At 42.7% G+C, this 22,664-nt stretch overlaps 2 protein-coding genes across 3 annotated transcripts in view; one reads left to right on the forward strand and one right to left on the reverse strand.

Annotated features, from left to right (window-relative positions):
* Positions 1-22,664, reverse strand: part of LOC134225679 (elongation of very long chain fatty acids protein 7) — a 368,124-nt gene that overhangs the window by 284,409 nt on the left and 61,051 nt on the right. The window contains exon 2 of the mRNA XM_062705950.1: positions 10,282-10,334. The gene's annotated coding sequence lies outside the window, so the exon portion shown is untranslated. The remainder of the gene's footprint in view (positions 1-10,281; positions 10,335-22,664) is intronic.
* LOC134225677 (D-beta-hydroxybutyrate dehydrogenase, mitochondrial) overlaps positions 1-22,664 on the forward strand; it is a 364,971-nt gene that overhangs the window by 181,867 nt on the left and 160,440 nt on the right. The window lies entirely within an intron of this gene.

The raw sequence follows: 22,664 nt of genomic DNA on the forward strand, positions 1-22,664 counted from the left end.
ATGAGAGTGGCAAGTGCATACCGTACGATATCGATGGATGCGGTCTGTGCCATAGTAGGAATGACCCCCATAAACATCTTATTGGAGGAGGACTGTGAGTGCTACAGACTGCGAGGAACGGTTGGTGCTCGCATGATTGCGAGAGCCGATTCGATGAGGAAGTGGCAGCTGGCTTGTGACAGTAGTTCGAAAAGAAGGTGGACATATCGGCTTATTCTGAACCTGTCATTGTGGGTGGACACACGGGGAAGTGAACTTCTTCCTGACACAATTCGTGTCGGGCCATGGATGTTTTCGGAAGTATCTGCACAGATTCGGACACGCAGAGTCCCCCCTTTGCCCGGCCTGCCCGAACTGCGAGGAGACACCGGAACACGTGTTTTTCGACTGTCCTCGATTCAGGACAGAGCGAAGTGTGCTCTCAGTAGGAAGCGCTAGTAATATAAACCCCGAAAATATCGTGCAAGAAATGTGCAAGAATGAGAATACGTGGAACGAAATAGGAAGAGCGGTAACGCAGATCATGAAATCGCTGCAGCGAAAATGGCGTGAAGACCAGAGGGTGTCTGGAAGCGATCATAATAGCACGGTCGGTCACGGGGAAGCTTCCGTCGTCGGGGAACTTCCTGTCGGTGTAGGATAGATCCGCCGCCGGGGACTATCTGAGTAAATCGCGATCCAGTTGGGAGCTTAATGGCTCAAGAATACAGAAGATTAATTTCGAAGAGTTTCCGCCGCCGGGGAGCCTCTAGTCGGAGTAGGCTAGATCCATCGTCGGGGACTAGGCCGAGTAGAACGTGACGCGTTGGTAGAACTGGTTTCGGGTCGTCGGAGCACCATTGAACCAGACGCTATGCTCCACCCGGAATCTCTGGATCGACTTCGGCACTCGGACCGGTCACTCGCTGAAGTAAGAATGGCGTCCTGCGCTGATCTGGAAAATACCAGAAATATTAAAAGTGGTAAAACATATTCAACAAGTCTTACACAGAAGCGAGTCGTCGGTTCCGAGGGAAATTCCAACGTCGGGGAACTCCCTGTCGGAGTAGGATAGATTTGCCGCCGGGGATCATCCGAGTAGCCCGCGATTTAGCTGGGAGCTAAATGGCTCAACGAAAAAGAGCAGCAAAAAGTCAAGAAAACTATGCTGGGAGCCGAATGGCTCAATGTTAACAAAAGTTCCGTTCGGGAGAAGGTTCCGCTACCGGGAAGCTTCTAGTCGGAGTAGGCTAGATCCACCGCCGGGGACTATGCCGAGTAGTTCGTGACGCGTCGAATAATCGGCTTTGGGTAGTCGAAGCGCCAGTGAACCGGACGTTATGCTCCACCCGGAATCTCTGGACCGACTTTGGCACCCAACCGGTTTCCCGTTGAAGTGAGAAAGTGCCTCGGACTATCTAGGTGAGACATTAGTGTTGGACACGCAATAAACTTCCACGGGTCGTCGGTTTTCGGGGAAGCTATCGCCGCCGGGAACTTCCCGTCGGAGTAGGATAGATTCGCCGCCGGGGACTATCTGAGTAGACTGCGAACACGTCGAGAGCTAAATGGCTCCAAGATGCAGTGGTGCTGAATGGCATGAGGAAGAGAGACAGTGAGCGTCAAAGATTAAGAGACGCGCAAACCGAAAATGCTTCGATGAGAAAATGTAGCGAACTAGCTGTGCTTGCTAGAGGCTGAACACGTGAAGTGCATGAGCACAGCCCCCCTCCGAAGTATTGACATCCAGTAAGTCCCGGGCGGAACAGGGCATGTGAAGAGATGGTAACTCAAGTAACCTTCTGTTACTTGGGTGGGTTTAGTGGGTCCGGCGGGCCGGCCTTCTGCCGAACGCGCCAACCCCACTCCCTGAGTGATAATTTCAGGTGTCTGTAAGCAGATTTGCCTTCATCCCTCTATAAAAAAAACACGCACACACATACACACAGACAGACAGACATGTGCTCAGCTCGTCGAGCTGAGTCGATTGGTATATAACACTATGGGTCTCAGAGGCTTCTATAAAAAGTTCGTTTTCGGAGTGAAATGATAGCCTTTCGGTACAACTTAGTTGTACGAGAAAGGCAAAAAAAATGTTTAGAATTTTGGAACCGTGTTCAATGTTAGTAAATATTTTATTGTCTGTAGCTGCAAAAAGATTAAAAGTGTATTTTTATATTGTGTTAGACATGATAAGCTCGCATGTAGCAAGAAAAAAAGGAACTCCTTTACGCTATTGGTTAATAAACAAACAAACAAACAAACATTGGCCGAAACGTCGGGCAAGTAAAACACCATTATCCTGATTCTACAGACTGAGAAAGCCAACTTGCGAGTGTAGGATTCACAGGGACGAGTACAACGTTCCGGATTATGTATGAATAAAACTCACTTTTATTAGATTTATAACACACCGACTTTATTCGACATCCGCACGCGGTTACAACTCACAACCTTCTGCCCTCTATGCTTTCGCTCTCCTCGTCTCCAATGTTAGGCTCTCTCCCTCTCTCATATTCTACTCTCTTACTTAAACCAGGGATGTATTCATGAACTATGCTTTTGAACTCTACATCCCTTACCGCGTCCAAAAAAAAAGTTGAAGCAACAAGTCAATCATCTGAACCTTTCTGGAAGTTTTTTGGTACGGGCTGGTCGCTTGGATGTTTCCCCATTATCCTTGTCCGAAAACTTTTCACCATTGAGTTCCAAGCTCGTTTCCTCCACGTCTCCTGGTGATTTAGCCGCAGCGGATAAGTCCGACTCTGCAGCATCGTTGGTTGTTGAAGGCCATTTCCGCAAATGAGTAACGGATCGTCGATACATCACTCCATCCTCATTACCAACAACAACATCGGCTCCATTTTTCTTTATGACTGTAAATTTTTCCAGTCGAAATTTTGGTTCCAATTTACTTGTCTCATAGTTCCTTAACATCACGTGATCACCAACATTGATGTCTGACTGCTTTGCATGTCGTCTTCCATCAGCATAAATTTTCCCTTGCAGCTTCTTGATGGCATCCTTTTCTCGAAGGTTTTCATCTCGGCTCCAGTGCGCGTTGGTTCTGAAGCTTGGCAACAAATCTTTTACCGGTCGTCCAGTCATCAGTTCCATAGGGGCTTTATCGGTAATCGAGTGAGGACTTGTGTTGTACATGTACACATAATCCTTTATCGCCTTACGCCAATCGCTATTAGTTGCCTTTGCTATCCTTAGAGCTCTAAGTATGCCCTGGTTTTGTCTCTCGACCAAGCCATTCATCTGAGGCCAGTATGGGATCGTTCGAACCAACCGAATGTTTTTATTCCGACAATAACTAGCAAACTCTTCCCCTGCAAATGGTGGTCCATTGTCACTTCTGATTGTTTCGGGATACGTCTGTTCATTGAAGATCGCTTCCAAAGCTTCGATAGTTTTTCCTGCTGTTGTTGTCTTCATTTCTACTACTTTGAGGTACCGACTGTAGTAATCCACAAGGACCAGAAATGTTGCGCAATCTTTGGCTGAGAAAAAGTCAATAGCGACCTCTTGCCACGCCCTGTCCGGAATCTCTTTTCGCAACATGGGTTCCGGCGGATGTTGCTTGCTAACGGCTGCACATCCTGCGCACTCTTGAACCATGCTGCCGACATCGTTATCCATGCACGGCCACCAGACTCGTTCCCGTAGGCGCCTTCGCATCGAAACTACTCCAGGATGTCCTCTGTGTTCGATTTCTAAAGCTCTTCGTCTCAATGTAACCGGTAGAACAATTCTTTCGTCGCGAACAACAATACCTTCTCGTAGACCCAGCTCTTTGCTGAATGCTTGGTATCGAACTAAGTCGAGAGGCCAGTCTCCAGAATCCAGAGATTTTATCACAGACTGCAGTATTTTATCGTTTTCTGTCTCTTTCTTTATTTCTTCCAGGGTAATCGCAATAGGTCCGTCTCCAACTGTTAATAAGAAGTGTTCCGATTCTTCGTCGAAAGCTGCATCTGTTTGGGTACACAGTCTAGACAAAACGTCCGAGATGTTGTCGAATCCAGGAATGTGTTTCATTTTGAAATTGTACGGCTGTAGCCGCAAGGCCCATCCTTCTGCTCTAGAGCAAGCTCTTCTGCCATCTCTGTACTTTCCACCGTAGATATACTCCAAAGTCTTGTGATCTGTGAAGATGGTGAACTGTAGGCCAAACAAATAAAGGTAAAATTTCTCCACCGCCCAGACAACTGCCAACGCTTCCCTCTGAGTTTGAGGATAAACTCTCTCTGTTGCGGTTAATCCTTTTGAAGCAAATGAGATGATCCTCGGAACATTCGACTTGTCTCTTTGGACCAATACAGATCCAAGTCCAACTGATGACGCATCAACGTAGAGCTCCGTGACATCCTTCGGGTCATAGAATCCTAGCTTTCGAACATTGGAAGAAAGTTCCGTCCTCAGATCATCGAAAGCGTCCTGTTGATTTTGACCGAACTCTAGTACATCCCCACGTACGAATTCCCGCAATGGCTCGGACCTTGTTGACATGTTTGGAATAAAATGGGCAACGAAGTTCACGAGCCCCAAAAAACTCCTCACTTCCTCTCTAGTCTCAGGTTGACGGAAATTTTTAATCGCACTGATTTTGTCATCTGAAGGACTGATCCCGGCCGCGCTAACTTTGAAACCCAGAATCTCTAACTGTTCGACTCCTATGACACATTTGCCTTCATTCAACCTTGCATTGTTGTTCTTAAGCACTAGCAAAACTTCCTGCAATCTAGCATCATGCTCTGCTTGATTTCTACCTGCTACAATAATGTCGTCGATGTAGACTATCACCCCTTCGATCCCTGATAACATTTCTGTCATGATACGCTGGAAAATTTCCGGCGCGCAATTAACGCCAAACATGAGCCTTTTAAACTGCATTAGGCCTCTGCTCGACATAAACGTGGTGATACCTCGTGACTCAGGATGTAGCTCAACATGGTGGAATGCTGACATTATGTCCAATCTTGAGAAAACTGCTGACCCTCTCAATTTATTCAAAAACGTTTCGATTACCGGTAGGGGATAATGTTCTCTTTGGATCGCCTCATTGGGGTATTTCATATTAATACACAAACGCACGTCGTCGTTTCCCTTTGGCACAACCACCATCGGCGAAATCCATTCGGCTGGACCAATAACGGGCTCTATAACATCGTTGCGAAGCATCTCTAGTATTTTAGCATCTACCTTCTCTTCCATTGGGCCCGGTATTCTGAGATATGCAATTTTCCTTGGTGGAACTGTTTTATCAATTGAAAGTTTCAATTGGATGTTTGGGAACTTTGGGAATGGGTCGGAAGATAACTCAATATGCAGAACATCAATGCCGACTTTGAGAACCCTCAAATTCTCAGCTGTTCTTTTACTCAAAAGACAGCGCGAAGCTCCTTCAATAACAAAAAACTCCGCATAGCTTTTCGGTTTTGAAACGTTAACCGATATCCATGCTTCAAATAACGTCAAAACACGAAGAGGCTTATCGCTAGCATATGCCATGAATTGACGGTCGCACTGAAATTTTTTCTTGAAGATTGCCGCGTTGCTTGTGCTCAGCATGTTCCAAACGCCTTCAGTCACTGTGTTAATAGCTGCCCCAGAGTCAATGAGGAACTCTACCGGAAGCTTATCTATTAAACAGGTTATGATACCATTGTTAGATGACAGTTCCGCAACCTATTAATAAAAAAAAATCCCCAAAATATGCATGAGTTCTTTATTGATAACAAATTAAGCAAAAAAACTTTATTTTTAACAATGAAAAACTTGTAACTTTCTAGATGTTTCTAGAAAAAAATAAATTCAAAGTTTCATTAAAAGGATTGTACCTTAGAAATATCCTCCGGTTCTGGACGACGGGGAAGGTCTTCCTTCCACTCGCTCTGTTGCAAAGAGTTGGTTTCCTCGGCTGAGCGTCTTTCTGAGCGTTTCCAGATATACCGATCTCTCGATGAAGGCACCCGTGAAACATTGCAAACTCTGGCAAAATGACCAATCTTTGCGCATCGATTACAACGGGCATTCTTGGCTGAACAATACCGTGCATCGCCATCGTGATTAGAAGATCCACAACGATTACACCTGGACTTGTAGCGTCTTTCTACTCGATATGGCGAATCTCTCTCTACAGCATTACGTCGAGACTCATATTTGGGAAAACGACGATTCATCTCCAGTATACTTTTGTGATTCACTGCCGCTACTTCCATCCTGGTATCGTTATCTCGGAATGCCTTAGATTTTTCCTTCTGCTTTGAGAGTACTTCACGATTCATTGCGTAGTTGGTTAAATCATTAAGATCCATTACGTTTTCGAGCCCCTTATCCCTTACTTTTTCATCTCTCGCACCCATCGTTATTTGCTGTAAAATCTCCTTCTCCTCACGATCTTTAAAGTCACACCGAGCTGCTTGGATTTTGAGTTTGAGAATGAATTGGTTAAATGGCTCATCGCTTGTCTGTTTCAGTGATCTAAACAACTCAAGCTCAATACGGTCATTTCTTTTTCCAAGGAAAAACTTATCTAAACGTTTGATCGCATTATCATACTCCGGGATCTCCACCGGGTGATACGGAACCTTCACCGGTTCGGGATATATTTCACCAGGAACCTCACCAAGATTATAATAAATACGCTGTAGACCACGACCTCCAAGAGTTAGAAGCAATATCAACTTCTCATGTTGAGTTTCAACATTTCTCAACTCCAGTAACAGATTGAATGCTCTGTGCCATTCCTCCCACTCTTTCTGCAAGCCCTGGGAATCGACCGCATCATTGAACGGTTCAAGTGGCCACAATAGTTTATCCATAGTTTATCTGAAACAGTAATCAGATAAAAACTAAAATTACTTTCTGTGAAAGTGGGAAACTCTCACTTTTTTTTTAGTTTATGAATATGTATAAGCCACACACGCACTTCATAGCATGCATAACTTAACCTAGATGAAAACATATTAATTACATATGAATACTCTTCTCTCATGATTTGTTTTATTTTTTTTTACGCGTTTGTAATAACTTAAATATTTTTCAATATGAACGTCAACATTTCATTTACAAAGAGAGCACGTCCTTAAAAAAATAAATTTACCCCATAGATGAAAAATATCATAACTAGAATAAAAATATTACCCACGATGCCAAAAAAATAATTGTCTACCATAAGTAGTTTTGTTGATGCGGGATATAACCAAAAAGTATCAAGTAAACGTTTGTTCACTGAGGCTTGATTTCAGCAGCCATTGTAATAAAGAATCACTTACCTCTACGCTGATGATCATCGGTAGGCAAAGGGAAATTATCGGTGTATGGCGGACAAAAATCATTATTTACTTCTCTCTCTCTCTATCTCTAACATGCTTTTCAGTTATTGTTCTCATTGACCAGCACTCAAACCAAATGCGCTTCCAGCGGACCCGCACTTGTTTCTTTTCATCCCACTTCATCTCTTACTTCCTCTCTTTCCTCACCGTGCTCTTCAGTCATTGTGATGACTGGTCTAGCGCTCACGCCAGTGCGCTGCTATGATGGACTCGCACTTTTCGTTTTGTTTAGTACCCTGCAGCATACATGGCTGGTCTGGCAGTCATAATCTTCAACTCTCTCACTCGATCATTCCTTTCATCCTTTTCCAAAATCATTCACATGCTCTTCACTGACTATCATCATCAATGGCCTAGCACTCAACTTCACGCTTCTGAAGCACTCACAATTCGAATCAGCTCTTCTTCTTTTTTAACTTTTACCCTGCAGCGTTCGTAGCTGGTCTGGCAGTTTCTTTTATTATTTTTTTTAACCTTTTTCCCTTGTGAAATGATCATCATTGAACCAGTAGTGCGCTTCGAATAGTCTCGCGTGTAGATATTTCATTATTCTTTTCTTCAGCGTTCTTCGTAGCACTGGATACCACCACACCATAGTTGTTTTCATTTGCCCATATAACTCTTTAGCAATCATCATACTGGACTAGCTATCACCTTCACACTTAAGCGCATCAAATAGAGTTTCACTTGTCTTGTAGGCCTTCCTTTCTGACTGCGTTTTTTCTTTTGTGTAGCAAAAATCAGCAACAAATGTATTCTAAATACTGACATTTTCTCTCATTCTTTGCACGGCAATAATCGATTGTTATGGTTATCACACACAGTACTGTACTTATTCTTCGTAATATCTTGCTTGCTTTTCAGTTTTCCACCATTTTCCCAACCAATGATTGAAACCTCATTTTCAAATCCGTACTTCTTATTCCATTTTCTTCAACATCATTTTGTTGCACAAACCGCCATATTTTTTTTTCACGTTCACCTCACAACTCTAAGCGGAAACAAAATTCTAAGTAGAACTCACCTTCGCTGATCCTACCGACTGCGCCAATTTGTAGGATTCACAGGGACGAGTACAACGTTCCGGATTATGTATGAATAAAACTCACTTTTACTAGATTTATAACACACCGACTTTATTCGACATCCGCACGCGGTTACAACTCACAACCTTCTGCCCTCTATGCTTTCGCTCTCCTCGTCTCCAATGTTAGGCTCTCTCCCTCTCTCATATTCTACTCTCTTACTTAAACCAGGGATGTATTCATGAACTATGCTTTTGAACTCTACAGCGAGTATTTGATATTTCAATAAGTTTTCTTTTATAATAATAAAAGGTATTGTGATGAATGTGAACGAAATTTTATTCATGGTCCTCAAAGGTTAAGGGTTCAACAGATTTTTCCTTACTATGATGATGATGATGAAGATTTTTTTTATCTCTATCCAGGTTTCCACGCTCGGTAATGGCGGCTTGTTGGTGTGTAAAAATCAATCGGTCACTGAACTTTTTGATACTAGCTGGAGGAAAACTCACTGGCGAAAAGGCCTTTTTTCCCTTCCCCTCACCCAGGAACTCAAGTGGGCTTTCCTCCAGCTAGTGTCAAACAGTACAGTGACCGATTGATTTTTACACACCGACAAGCCGCCATTACCGAGCGTGGAAAGCTGGATTAAGGAGACTTTCAGCCCTAGGCTAGCTCGTCTCCGGATGATGAAGATGATCGCATGCACTCAATATACGCCATTGTGATTCATTATCTGCCCGATGTTTGAGGTATAAAGTGCACTCAGCGAACTGGACTATCGAAATTCATAACTGGCGCCTTATGAATCTTCGACTGATTATTCCCCCAACAGTGCTTCTTGTACGCAGTTACCTTCCCGAGTATTCAAGCGTCGATGGGCGTGTGGTCTACATACTGGCCTCCCGACCCCAACGTCCATGGTTCGAACCCAGTCTGCCGCACTTTACTTTTTTTAAATGAAAATCATCATTCATAAGGCAACATATTGAAATTCATACCGATTCCTTGTGGCAAATTTTCATAAGGCGTTTTATTGAAAATCATACGTCCATTTTCCTCAGTGTGGGGTTAGGTAAAACTTACCGCAATCCTTTCATATACACCTCTCTGTTAAAAGAACACATAAAGCTTAAGCTGATAAATAATTACTATTTCTTCAGAAGCATTTATTTTCCCCGTTTTCAAATGGACGTTAGCCGGGAATGAAGCTAAGGTGGATATAATTCCTTTTTAGAAACCAATCACACAAACACACTGCGTGTATCCCAGTTAAACGCTGTGGCGAATGTGATTCCTTCTCCAGAATAAGGCAGTGGAGGTTATAATTTCTTTTCAAGGAGTAAGCGTTTGTTCAGAATTAGGCAATGATATATGTGATCCCTTTTTGAAAGTTTGGCGAGTTAACCCTGGTGAAAGGCTTATATGAATATAATTCAGAAAAGGAAAGCAAGCGCCTATCCTGTATGAGTAAAAAGAATATAATCACCTGCTAAAAAGCAAACATTTGCTTAAAGAACGAGTTTCAAAGGCAATAATAGATATGAATCCTTTTTTTTTTTTAAGGAAGTTTCCACCCGGATTGGAACAACTTTCCTACTATGTTTGTCTACTATGTAAAATAATCCCCTGTATAAAAATAAATAATTCTAAGAAGTATGAATTAATTTTGATTTAAAGTAGCAGCAACATAAATTGATTAATTGGGTTCATTTCCATGTTCCAAATATGTGCATATAGATACATTAAAAATCACAAAATATTTTTACGCTCTTTTCAAATTTAGTTCTAGATCACAGATCTAGATAAGATATCTTAGTTATCTTATAGGCGTTGAATCATGTTCGTTCTTCCCCTTAGAATATTTTTTTTTTACAGTAAAAGTTAGAATATTTTCCCCAAAAAGGTAATTTTCATTGCACCGGTAAACTCACCTGAATCAATCACAGCCAGTTCCGCGAACCTTTATCTGATCAGATCAACGGACCTAAAATGGAACCACGAAAGGCACCCGATTAATTAGGTAATAATTAAGAATTATATAGTCGTGAGTAAATAAGATATTGTTTTTGTATGCTCAGACATTCGAAAACACGCGCCGAACTGAGACAACAAACATAAACCTGCAGAAAAACAGTCGGCGATGACGTCTTTTAGTGATCGTCCAAATCGGTCACGCTATCATTCTAATGCGTTCCTTTCCCATGCCGGCACCACTCTTGTGGCTTGGCTTAAAACCAACGTAACCGTAGCCTTCGTTAAAAATGTTGCATTTTTTTTTTAATTTATTCTCAGCACAACAAACTCGGTTTCCTTGATGAAGCAAACTTGTTTTCAGACAATCTGCAGCAGTTATTATTATTATTATTATCATTAGGAAACTTTGCTATTTTTAAGCCTGTTCAGTCCCAAAATCTGATGAGCTCATCACGCCCCATAACTCCCATTCCAACGACGACGATCGGACGTCCAATCGAAATGTCGCAAAATCCAAAAACGGAGAAAACCGAAACATCTGTCGAAATTTGCAACTTGGCGGGCCGAAGGAGTGGAAATCTCCAATTCGAACATTTTGTAATCAATTTTATTGGCTGCCGGCCGCCACTAGTCTGGATGTTTAAACCAGCCAGCGCAAAGTGTCCAACTAAGCGATGGTGAGACCGCTGGCCAGCAGCGGAGATGATGATTGATCGGCCTACTTATGTAAGCTATCGTTCGACCTCTAAGCCGGCCCCCCTGCGGCTCATCTGTAGCGACGAACCGTGCTGACCGAGTCCCACCGCTTGCTGGCTGGCTGCGCGCAGTTAGTTGGTGAGAATTTGTAATCGACCCTGTTGGTGCAGTGTCGTCTGTTTAAAACACCGTTTCTTCTATTACGTCTGGCACGGGTCACTTAATCTTTAATAGGCTAGAAGAGAGTGCATGAATGACGTCATTTGGATTGACATTTCTGTCATAGGAAGTGAAGGGATATAAATGAAGTATTGTTATTCGCCTCATGTCAGAATCTGTCGAATCATAACAATATTGCTATTACTTCTAGACCAACATTTGAAAAGGGCGTAACAGCCAAAATTTATTCCCTCTGATTCTTCGTCCACATTTAGGGTCTGTCTCAATTGGATAATTAAACTGAAATTAAACTTAAAAGTGACATTTCAATAATTATCGAATAACCCTGCTCACAGAGCAAGATTACTTTTGACAGATATCGAATCATTTTCCATCGATGTCCTATTGGAATTGCTGGGTAGCACCAGCCATTCTTATAACTGGGTGATTTTTTAATTTTCGAACTGTCACTTTTAAGTTTAATTCTCCAAATGAGACAGACCCTTAAAGCTATATATGTGGACAAAGAATCAGAAGGAATAAATTTTGGCTGTTACGCCCTTTTCAAATGTTGGTCTAGACTTTATGATCTTTAGATTTCAATGTCATAAAACATGTGTACATGTACATTAAATTTTCTTCTTTTTGAAGTTACATCTCTACTGGGATGTTTATTATTTATTTATTTATTCAGACTAAGGCCGAAGTGGCCTGTGTAAGAGTGTTCTCCACTTGGCCCGGTCCATGGCTACACGTCACCAACTAAGCATATGCGGTATTTCGAAAAATTTCGTTTCAGGTGGTTCGAAACGAAATTCCGCGGAATTTCGCGGAATTTGAGCATGGCGAAATCTGATTTCTTGATTTCGTTTCGTTTCGTAAAATTACAAAAATTTCGCTAGAAAAAACTAGCTTCTAACGAAATTTAACGGAATTCCGCGGAATTTCGAAACGAATTTAAACTAACCCATACTTTACATTATAAAAAATTTTGGCTGCGCCGCTGAACAAAATCGTTAAGTTGTTTTCAAAACTTTAGGTTATACAATTTTTTCTATTAACGCTTTTACATAACCCCATGGGGTTCTTAGTCGACAAATACGTAAGTAGTTTTCTTCTATAAAACGTCTTCAGTGTTTCCATGATTCAAATTTTGTGATATTTTTGTTTACTAGGGATTGTACCTTGACAGATACGTATTTCAGGCAGGTATTTCCGTCCATCGTCGTAGGGGCTAAAACCAACGAAAGCAACGTCCATTTGCTAGAACTCCACTATATCAGAACGTTTCTCCTGAGCTTACGATTTGGTACTTATGAGTTTTACAAAAAAGCGTCTCTTTCGAGACTATGACGAACAGACGAAAATACCTGCCGTGTCCCTATTTGCACAATATGAATGCGGAATCGATCGTGTTGCTGCTGGTCATGGGACGGCAGCTAGTCCTGGAGAACGCGAAGTGAAAAAAATCTATCTCGCGTAGCAGAAATTTGTTTAACCAGTGTGCAATCGATCGTGTTGATGCTGATCACGCCAGCTAGTGTGGGAGAATGCGAAGTAATGAAACTAATGGCTGCATCGAAGAGTACAAATTTTTTTAGTGCGGAATCGATCGTGTTGTAGAAGATTATTAAACGAAGCACATTGATCTTGCGTTGGATTCATTTGAAACACAGTTTTCGTCTTCATGTTTTCAAAATAACTTCGTTCACAACAAATATTTTGTCGCTTACCAAGGGGTTTCATATGAATTACCTTCTCAACTAACCAACGATTTCTTTTCCGTAGCGCTCACAGAGATGCAGATCATTCCTCGGTCTCTTAAAACAATGAGTGTTAAACTAATTTTCCTCTCCTAATCTTAAATTGAATATAAGCACGTGACCAGCATCGTTATTGGTCATGAATTGGAAACTCCGAAGCAAGTACAATAAGAATAACTTTTTTGTATCCCAAGAATATTATTTAATTGGTGAGCTGTGCATATTTGCTGTTTCTCGGCCAATCATGATTAGCAACTATGATGTGTACAGTTAAGCTTTTCTTTGACTATTTGCACAATATGTGAGGAACATTGCAGATTTGTGGGCATTTCTAGATCTTCGCATGAAATTTGCGAATTTGTTGAAAGATCATTAAAATTGCTGAGAATTTTTTACTTATGATTGCTTTCAGCACATACTGACCATAACAGCTGTTCTTATATGCCAAGGACACACACAATAGCTCAGTTTGTCGAGCTGATTGTATATAAGACTATGCTGCCGCTAACCGCAAGTCGAGCACATCTGTATATGGCCGCCCTGCTTGAAATTCAAATTGAAATACATATCTTTGTGCATTTTAGAAAGGTGCACAGGATTCTTCTAGTGAGCAAATGTATGCTTATGTAGACGAAGAATAAGAAGGAATAAATTTTGACATATACGCCCTTTTCAAATGTTGATCTATTAATATCAATTCTATATCTGCGTATACGCCTGGCATATGTGGATACATAATTAAGTTTCCCACCAAATAAAAAAATAAATCTAAGCATTCTTTTTAAAATTTTGATAAAGTCAATACTGTTAAACCACGCTGAAAAGACAATATGAAGTATGCTTCAGCATAATTACATATTTCCTAGGTGAACTAAGGTTTTAAACAAAATTTGAATCCATATATGAAAAATCCCCCAATTTCTTTATTATTATATGCTTACTGATATAACACTGAGTGGCCCTCCTTAGCCGTGCGGTAAAACGCGCGGCTACAAAGCAAGACCATGCTGAGGGTGGCTGGGTTCGATTCCGGTGCCGGTCTAGGTATATTTTCGGTTTGGAAATTGTCTCGACTTCCCAGGGCATAAAAGTATCATCGTGTTAGTCTCATGATATACGAATGCAAAAATGGTAACTTGGCTTAGAAACCTCGCAGTTAATAACTGTGGAAGTGCTTAATGAACACTAAGCAGCGAGGCGGCTCTGTCCCAGTGTGGGGATGTAATGCCAATAAGAAGAAGAAGAAGATAAAATTGATCAGATTTGGGAGCACACGCTCCACGATGAATTCCTTTGAAAGCGGCACAAATGCTGGGGTATTGCCTTATCGCCAATGGTATATGCGGCGAGAATGTGACGATTTATCATAGATTGCCTCTTCAGTTATTATAACTCTTTTGGTCGCAAAACAGTTATTCGACTTCGAAAAAGTGAAATCACAATTGAGTACATAATGTAAAACCAATTCAATAAAAATTCCGCGGAAAAAAAAATCAAAATTTCGTTTCGTTTCGAAAAATTTCGAATTCAATGAACCTTGATTTCGTATCGTTTCGAAGTCTCGAAAGAAATCTATATTTCGTTTCGTTTCGATCCGAATCAACATAGACATTTTAAATTTCGTTTCGTTTCGTTTCGTTAGGAAAAAGTGTGTTATCGCATACCCTTAACCAACCACGCAGTCTACGGAGGGTCCGTAAGTCAGCTTCCACCTGATCGATCCACCTTGCACGCTGCGCGTGTCCGGCACATCGCACTCTTCCAATTTTCGCGGTGTGAACGATCGATGGTTCTCCCAACTGCTGATGCAACTCGTGGTTCATTCGCCTCCTCCACGTACCATCCGCCATCTGCACCCCACCATTCATGATACGCAGCACTTTCCTTTCAAAAACTCCCAGTGCGCGTTGGACCTCCACGAGCATCGTTCAGGTCTCGTGTCCGTAGAGAACAACCGGTACAATAAGCGTTTTGTAGATAGTCAGTTTGGTCCGGCGGCGAACTCTATTCGATCGGAGCGCTTTGCGGAGTCCAAATAACGTACGATTTCATGCCATGATGCGCCTCCGAATTTCTATGCTGGTATCGTCGGCGGTCACCAGTGAGAACAAGTACACGAATTCTTCAACCACCTCGATTTCGTCACCACCGATACAAACTCGTGGTGGGTGGCCTACGTTGTCCTCTCTCGAGCCTCTTTCTATCATGTACTTCGTCTTCGAAGTGTTGATTCCTAGTTCAATCCGTTTAGCTTCGCTTTTCAGTCTGATGTAGGCTTCCTCCATCCTCTCAAAGTTACGTGCTATCAATGCCGTCGGCGAAACCAAATAGAAGGACGGACTTCGTAAAAATCGTACCACTCGTGTCAATCCCTGCACTTTGTATTACTCCATCCAAAGCGATGTTGAATATCAGGCACGAAAGACCATCACCTTGCCGTAACCCTCTGTGCGTTTCGAAGGGACTCGAGAATGCCCCTGAAACTCGAACTACGCACATCACCCGATCCATCGTCGCCTCGTTATCCGGAAATCGTTTTCGTGCATTAGCTGCCATAACTGGTCCTTGTCTATTGTATTATATGCTTCTTTGAAGTCAATGAATAGCTGATGCCTGGGCACGTTGTATTCGCGGTATTTCTCCAATACCTGACGTACGTATCCTTGGGCTAGTCTACCGTCTTGTAGACGCCCAATGTTAAGCCGGGATGTTTAATAAGCACTTCCAAATTTGTTAACTGCGAGGTCCCTAAGCCAAGTTACCATGTTTGCAATCGTATATCATGAGGGCTGCAAAATGGTGGGTTGACATCAAGGAAGGAGCGCCCAACAGAGCTCTGGTCCCCACAAGTCCCTATCTCACGCTTCCACGGGTCGTCCGATGACAAAAGACCGCCAGCTAAGGGTTGTGTACTTAGCTGGTAGTGCAGCCTGGGCACTGTTGTCCTTCTGACATCAGCTAGAGTGAGAAGGTACGCCTCGAGCGTCTGTTCACCAGGAGGTGCGGCTCGAACAGCGTCTGCCTGGTACCCAGCGGCTGATCAACGAAATGCTGTATCGCGTCAGCTATACCTAAGGTGGCAGCCCCATCATCGCGATGTAGGTAACGCGACCCCGGTAAGGTAGCTTACTGAAACCTCTCAAATACCACGAAAAATGGAGACAGAAGAAAAAGAGAACGTTATTTTTGGCAACCGACCCGGCAACGAAATAAGGACTATGATTGGAAACTCGGTACCTGGAATGTCAGGACCCTAAATGAACCTGGACGAGTGAGCCTTCTGGCTCGTGAACTGCAGAAGGTTGGAATGAACGTGGCTGCTATTCAAGAAGTCCGATGGCCTAGATCCGGAGAACGTGAATTCCGAGCCGTGGACCCCACGACCAATACTGCATTCAAGTATAACATCTATCACAGCGGCGGTGAAAAAGCAGAGCATGGAGTTGGTTTCGTAGTGATGGGCAAGCAGATGAAGCGAGTGATGCGGTGGAAACCCATTAGCGAACGAATCTGTGTGTTGAGGATACGGGGCAAATTCTTCAATTACAGCCTAATCAACGTGTACGCACCGACAAACGATAAATCCGACGACGTGAAGGACACGTTTTATGAATGCCTTGATAAAGCTTATGGAGAGTGCCCAAAGCATGACGTGAAAATTGTTATCGGAGACGCTAACGCTCAGGTCGGTAGAGAGGACTTTTTCCGTCCCATAATCGGTAGGGAGAGCCTTCACTCCGCTACCAATGACAACGGCCTACGGCTAGTAAATTTTGCTGCTGCTAGAGGGATGGCCATCAGTAGCACCTACTTTGCACGAAAGAACATCCGAAAGCACACCTGGAGACACCCAAATGGTGAAACTTGCAACCAGATAGACCATGTTCTGGTGGATGGGCGCCATTTCTCGGATGTTATCGATGTGCGGACATTCAGAGGTCCAAACATTGACTCTGATCACTACCTCGTTGTCAGTAAAATTCGATCACGGTTGTCAACTGTATCGAACGAAAGATCACAGCGAACGATGCGTTACAATATCCAGCGATTGTCGGCGGAAGGAATATCGGCTGAGTACCGCCAGAAGCTCGACGAACGGATAAGTGCAATCAACGTTAGCGACAACATCAACGATCTATGGGAGTCGATCCATGGAGCGGTGAGCACAACAGCACGAGAAGTGGTAGGCACTGCACAGAGGCGACCCAGGACGGGTTGGTTCGATGTGGAGTGCCAGAGAGTGACAGACGAGAAGAACGTTGCCAGAAGCCGGATGTTGGTGTCAGGTACCCGATCGAATAGAGATCGGTACAAGGAAGCAAGAGCAGCCGAAAAACGAACCCACCGCAGGAAGAAAAAAGAGTACGAAGAACAAGTGATTAGTGAGGCGCAGGAAAAATGGAGCAGAACGATATGCAGAGGTTTTATGAGTCTGTCAATGGCGTGCGGAGAAAGACAGCGCCATCTCCTGTCATGTGCAACAACCAACAAGGGAATTTGCTGACAGATAAAACTGAAGTGGCTGCCAGGTGGAAGCAACACTTCGAGACTTTGTTGAATGGAGGAAGTGACGGTGCATCGGAGAACAGAATAAATATTAGCGACGATGGACAAGCTGTGGAATCACCTACACTAGATGAGGTTAAAAAAGCTGTCAAAGAGCTGAAAAACAATAAGGCTGCGGGGAAGGACCAGCTCCCGGCTGAACTTCTCAAACATGGCAGTGAGCAGCTTTACGAAGTTCTGCACCATATTATGTCGAAAATATGAGAAGACGAGGAAATGTCTGCTAGCTGGTTGGACGGCTTCATTTGCCCTCTCTTTAAGAAAGGGCACAGACTGGAGTGCGCCAATTACCGAGGAATAACCCTCCTTAATTCGGCGTACAAAATTATGTCCCGTATTCTGTTCAATAGATTGAGACCGCTTGAAGAGTCCTTCGTCGATGAATACCAAGCAGGTTTTCGTGAGGGCCGATCAACGACGGATCAAATGTTTACCCTAAGACAAATCCTTGATAAATTCCGGGAGTACAACTTGCAGACACATCATCTGTTTATTGATTTCAAGGCGGCGTACGATTCAGTGAAACGGAATGAATTATGGCAAATTATGCTTGAACATGGTTTTCCGGCGAAACTGATACGGCTGATTCGTATAACGTTGGACGGATCGAAATCAAGTGTAAGGGTTGCGGATGAAATATCGACGTCATTTGTTACCTTAGATGGATTAAAGCAGGGTGATGCACTCTCGAACCTACTGTTCAATATAGCGCTCGAGGGACCGATTAGGAGAGCTGGTGTGCAAAGAAGCGGTACCATTATCACAAAATCGCATATGCTCCTGGGATTTGCGGACGATATCGATATTATCGGAATTGATCGCCGTGCCGTGGAAGAGGCTTTTGCGCCTTTTAAGAGGGAGACAGCGAGGATTGGACTCACGATCAATACCAGCAAAACGAAGTACATGGTCGCTGGCAATCAACGTGGGTTCATTAGTGGTGGTGGTAGCGAAATAGTGCTGGATGGTGAAAATTTGAAGTGGTAGAAGAATTTGTGTATCTTGGAACATTAGTGACGTGCGATAATGATGTTACCCGCGAGGTGAAAAGGCGTATTGCAGCTGCAAATAGGGCTTATTACGGACTTCGTAACCAGCTTAAGTCCCGTAGTCTGCAAACGAAAACAAAACTCGCGCTGTATACTACTCTGATTCTTCCGGTGGCTTTATACGGCCATGAGACATGGACGTTAAAAGAGGCTGATCGGAGAGCTCTCGGAGTGTTTGAGCGTAAGGTGCTGCGGACAATACTCGGCGGTAAACAGGAGAACGGTATCTGGCGGCGCCGCATGAATCACGAATTGTACCAGGTGTATAAAGGGCTGGATATTATTAAGCTTATACAACACGGTAGACTACGGTGGGCTGGTCACGTTGTTCGTATGCCGGAAGAACGACAAGCGAAGATAATATTTAGTAGAGAACCCGGAAGAGGCCGCAGGCTTCGTGGAAGGCCGCGTACACGATGGCTTTTTGCAGTTGAAGAGGACCTGAGGGCGCTCAATGTTCAGGGCGACTGGAAGCGATTGGCCCAGGATCGAGTCCAGTGGAGAAGGATACTCCATTCGGCGTAGGTTCATCGAAGAGCTGTAGCCCATCAAGTATCAAGTAAGTATCATGAGACAAACAGGAGAACACTTTATAGACTGTTCCAGAAATTATGAGCGCATTAAAAAAATAGTCGGCAAATTTGCAATGCGTGTAGTGTACACTGATCCCGCATATTTGCCACTTTGTAACAATAATTAGTCACTCCATTTTGCATGTTGATCAAGTAGAAATGATCCATATTAGTGTGTGGGTCATGATTGTGGAGTCAGTGTACCATGAAAATTTCGTTGCATCCTGTAGATAATATATCCATTTAATAAACGTGACTGTTTTTTCCGAATATTTTGCGTCAAATATAGAAAATATTTAGCTTCGATTTTAGGTCAGAAAACTGATTTGCATAAATTGACAAATTTTAGGGTGCATTTTTTTAAAATCGCCTAGTAAAAAACGTTGAATTATTACATATATCAGTCGAATTTTCATTGGAAGTGTATAGGAATGTAAGTTGAGAAGTGGTTGCAAATATGTTGCGAAGGTTAGAAATCATCAAAAAGTGTAATACAGGTAAATAATAATAAATTGATACCAACGTGGCATAGGAATCAAATTACTTTGGCGTTTGGTATATGTTGAGGTCCATTAAAAATCCTAGCCATAGGCCAACACTTAAATAAAGCAAAAAACCTGTCATTTTCAAATGCCACTAATTCTCCTTCGGTTACAATATTTACAATTTTACAATAACAATATTACGGTAAATAAATATAATGACCATATGCAAAGAATTGAGTGCAAAACTCGAAACTAGAAGAAATTAGACAAGAGAATAAACTATAATTTAGCCAAAAAAAAATTTTAAAAAATAGAAAAAAATAACAAATATTGAAAAAACCTAGTGTGCTTATAATTTTCGGAACATTCTAGCCCTGGGAAGTTGAGAAAATGAATTATTAACAGTGGCAGGTTTCCTAACCGCCGCTGCCAGCATCCAGGCGCTAATGCATATGCGCAAATAGCCAGCATGAGTTAACCGCCAGAAATTTTAATGGCGAAATGTATCTAACACGGGATTTCACAAAAGAAGGAACTGTTCCCGAAAAACTATTTGGCACCAATTATGCAGGAAGGTGTCCGCTACTATACATAATAGGGTTTCGATGAAGGAAATTAATTTTGAGAAATCGTACCTTAGATGCCTTTCGCCATACTATACATATTTCAGTAAGTTAACTCCTAGTGTGCTTACACGCTATATGTTTTTTCAACGAAGGTAATGGAAATCTGCAACCAGACGCCTGGGGAGGCGAACCCAGGTAGTGTGGGGATGGGATCACCACTCCCGACCCACTAAAACCAACTCCTTCCTCCCCAGTCATTCCCCCGGTCCGCAATTAAGCAATACTTCAGGGGGGGGCTATTGGGCATTGCGCCCCCTACATGACGCATGACCGCATGACGCATGACATGACCTCATGCCGCAATCTCACAACATAGACAGTCCTCATTCAGTATGGTGATCACCCCGTCCTGCAACAGGGTGGCACCACTTGTCTACTAAGCCGACCCTAGGTTGGTGGCTTCTATGTCGCTCCTACCTCAGCCACGAGGCAGACCCTTTCATGTCTCCTATTTCTGAGGTGCCGCAGAAGCATCAACCCCCCGACACTCCTGCCAGTCATAGCGAGACTTTCGTGTCTCCACCACTGCCTAAGCTGTTACTCTGACCATACGTACAATGCGAGTCTTACTTGTGTGCTCGCTCATACATTCAGTCCCTATCGCTTGTACCACTCTCTTGACATTCAGTTTCTCACTCCGTGGGGATTGTAATACCCCCATCTCCCATTTGTATCCACTTTGTGCACCTCCTGTGCATCGTTTGGGCGTGGAACACCCGGAACGTCAAGCGTGCCTAAAACAATCACCTACCCGGGCTTTGATACTGCCAACAGGGTCTCGGACAGGTACTTTGCAGGCAGTACCAACCTGTTGATATTTCGAAGCCCAGATAGTCCTCAATCAGTGTGGTGGTCACCCCGTCCTGCAACGGAGTACCACCACTTACCTTGCACGTCTCCAATTTCTGAGGTGCCGCAGAAGCATCAATGTGGATGTAAACATGTGTCGTCACTACTATCTTCGCACAAGCTGAACTGAGACGATGCTCTACGGCCTCAGCATGGTTATTTTTGTACTCTAACATGTGGCGATAAAATATGCGTCATTCTTGAAGTGTCATTTTCCTTACGAGCCTACCTTGTTGTCTATATACCGTGGCAAATAAAAACTTTCATTTACCCGAAACGTGTCTCTTCTAGAATAGTAACAACACATAGATGAGCGAGAGTTACACAGTCACAAAATGGCTTGTGTGATTTTATTGAAGCCCTGATCTCATTATTTTCAACGACACTTTTTCTTCTTCTTCTTCTTATTGGCATTACATCCCCACACTGGGACAGAATCACCTCGCAGCTTAGTGTTCACTAAGCACTTCCACAGTTATTACCTGCGAGGTTTCTAAGCCAGGTTACCATTTTTGCATTCGTATATCATGAGGCTAGAACGATGATACTTCTACGCCCAGGGAAGTCGAGACAATTTCCAATCCGAAAATTGCCTAGACCGGCACCGGGAATGGAACCCCCAAGCCTCAGCTTCGTAGACGCGCGTCTTACCGCACGGCTAAGGAGGGCCCACTGAATGAACATAGAAATAAGAAATAAATGTGGTAACAAATATTATTGAAGAAAAATTTTAAAAGAATGAGAAAATATTATTAATATAAAAAAAGGCGATAAAGCTATACCAATTTTAATCTTTACATTCATTGGTTTATTTTCTTGGTGAACGAAACGCTAATAATAGTAGTCCATCAAACATCACAATTTTGTAGATCTGGTCATTTGTGTGTAACATTGATTTAGAAATCTAAGAAAACATACGCCCTTTTCAAATGTTGGTCCACATTAATGTAAGATTATTCAAAATTGCTTCCTAAACAAATTTGTATACGTCCAAAATGTGTCGTTGGTTAATAATAGGCTAAAACTAAAACTTTTTTTCCTCAAATATGTCACAGGAATATTATTCCCAGAAAAGTTATATAATTAAAATACCTATCTGTAGAAGAAATTTCATCGATTTCTAAGATGAGGTTTTTTTTGTAATATTGATTTTAATTACTAAAACAAAATTTTTTCAGTGTAGAAATCGGTTAACAATTTTTTGGATATTTTTCCAAAAAACTTCTGGGAATTTCACGACAGTCCGCCATACAACACTTTTTTGTAAGTCTTGTAATTTTAGAGTCACATCGATTTAAAAGAAAAATCAATGAAAAAAATTAGGCCCTCATTAAATGTTACTTGACATTTTTTGAAAACTAAGTATGCAGAGTAGTTTAGAAATACCATATCTTTATGCCCACCAAGTTTCATTCGATTGTGAGATGGTGCTGCCAACCGCTGGTCGAGTTGGCGCGAAATTCGTCTTTTGTCTTGTTCGAAAAGTTGCTGGACAACGGCATAACAGATGCTCCGAGTATTCTTTCTCTATGTCACAGAAGCGACATAGATCATTTTGAAGTTTCCCTATAAGCT

The sequence above is a fragment of the Armigeres subalbatus genome, chromosome 3 (assembly GCF_024139115.2).
Source record: "Armigeres subalbatus isolate Guangzhou_Male chromosome 3, GZ_Asu_2, whole genome shotgun sequence".
Taxonomy (NCBI): domain Eukaryota; kingdom Metazoa; phylum Arthropoda; class Insecta; order Diptera; family Culicidae; genus Armigeres; species Armigeres subalbatus.